This window comes from Passer domesticus, chromosome 15 (genome assembly GCF_036417665.1).
Source record: "Passer domesticus isolate bPasDom1 chromosome 15, bPasDom1.hap1, whole genome shotgun sequence".
NCBI lineage: Eukaryota > Metazoa > Chordata > Aves > Passeriformes > Passeridae > Passer > Passer domesticus.
In genome coordinates this window covers 11,867,164-11,869,373 of record NC_087488.1, presented here as the reverse complement: position 1 = coordinate 11,869,373, position 2,210 = coordinate 11,867,164, and positions in this window count along the sequence as shown.

The following is a 2,210-nucleotide window of genomic DNA, read 5'->3' as shown; positions in this document are numbered from 1 at the left end:
TTGTGCCTTTCTCTGCTCCCTTGGGCGTAGCTTTACATCCCTCTCACCCTGTTCTCCAGTCTCTTGTTCCTCTAGACAAAGCATCTCTGGAAGACCTGTCTCCATGGCCAAGTGCTCACAGGGCTGTCTAGGCCTTTTGCAGGACATGCAAGAAATGGAGCAGATTTGGAAGGGTCAGTGAGGTACCGTGGATGAGTTGGGTCAGTACCAGCTGCTGACAGGACAACTTTTAAGAGATTCCTTGGAAAACTTTTGTTTAAAAACAAATAAAACAAACTTCTTGGTACATCTGCAAACATCCCAGCAGCTGGCCACTGTCACAGTAGAGGATTTGAACCAGCAGCTGGGTTTCCTCATTGGGATCTGCCAGTTCCTCCCTGTGACTCTTCTGACCACTGCTCTCTGGTCCTTGCCTGCTGATAGGGGTGATGGTTTATTTGCCAGCTGTCATTTGAGGACAGGAAATCTTCCTTTCCCCTGCTCCAGAGAAATTACTGCTCCATGTGCTTGTTCTCCAGCATCACTTAATTCTAATCACCAGTTTGTTCTCCTGTCTTTTATCTTTTTTCCTCTGGTGTTCCACTTGTTAGTAGAAAAACACTGTAGTATAGTAGTGGAAAACATCCTGGAGGAATTTTATCTCTATCTCCTTGCTGGTGGCAGGGACAGTTGTGACCTCATAGGTGGCTGGGTGGGGAAATATTGGCTGTTCTTGCACATGAGGAATACCACAGCTGAGCACTTTAGCTGGTGTGTCAAAATATGAATGAATGTCCAGCTGGCTTTGCAAAGAAATGGACAAGAAAAGGGGGAGAACTGAACCTCCCATCAACTCTAAGTAGCCTTGTCTTTAAATAGAGATTAGAGCCATCAGTTATGGATGCAACATGCTCTTTTTCCTCAGCAGCATCTGCTTTGCATCCGGAGCCACTACTGTGGCAATTAGCTCCATATAAATTATGTGGAGGAACAGCTGAAGGAGATCAAGTCAGTGGAATGGGTTTCCTGAGGGGCTCAGTGACAGCAGGATTAATGCCTGTCCAAGGGGAGCCAGTAATCTCACTGGGAACCCTTACCTTAGTCCCTTATCACACATCATTAAGGCACTGCTCAGTTTGTCAGGGCAGGGAGGCAGTTCTGCTGGTGCTGCTGTGGGCCTAGAGCAGCTGGGAATTTGTGGGACTTCCTGGAAAAGGGCTTTTAAGGACTTCGAGTCAAGGAGCAAGGAAGATGTCTCAAGACTTATTGTGCAAAGACAGTGACTCAAACACGATAGTGGTGCTTTGGTAAAGATCCTCTCTGCAGCTGGGGCTTTCCAGAAATTCCACTCTGGGGCTGCAACTAGAAACATTTACAGGCAAAACCAAACAATGTGGTTGGTCCCAAATTGTCCTGTGTCTGTTTTGCAATGCCTGTGGTGAGCAGACCTGCTCCAGGATGCTTGGGTCACAGGAGCAGGGCACGCTTGGATGTTGGCAGAACTACTTCAGGACCCCCAGTCCAGAGCAGACAGGCTTTGCAGAGCTGTGTGGAAAGAGATATGTCTGGGAAGGTGGAAGGAGCATCTCTATAGCAGCAGCAGCAATCTCCTTTTGGGAAATCAGGAAATTAAGTCAAATGGAGATGATATGGGTGGAAGTTACTCTGCAGAACTGAGACTTCCCATACATCTCCCAGGACAAAAATCATCATGTGTGATTTGTTGATCTCTCATTTTTGCTGTGTTGAAGGTTCCCACAATGCATTTTCTCTGCTGCCATCCTCTGCTTGGACCCAGTGGAGCTAAGCAGGTTGCCTTGGCTCGAAGTAGATCATCAAAAGCAGATCAGTGCTGAAAACAGGGCTGTCAGAGGGTGCCTGGCTGGGTGGAGACAGCTCAGGGCAGGGCCCCATCCCTGCTGTCAGGGAAGGCAGCTGTGAAACTCTCAAATGGTTGGTGACAGTGGTACTGATGCCCTGACACTTCCCTGCCTGTAATCTGTGCTCTGTCATTTCCATCTCTGCCTGGCTGAGCACCTCCTCTCCTCCCATCCTGGCTGAGCTGACAGTGTCACCCTTCACAGCTCACCCCAGGCTCCTCCTGGGGCTGCGGCCATCTTCTGTGTCTTCAAGAGCTGGTGCCTTGATCAGAAGAGGAGTGGTGAGGAGGTTTGCAGGGTTTTTCCTGGCCAAGCCCATGGGGCCCCATGACTCACCCAGTGCAAGTCACT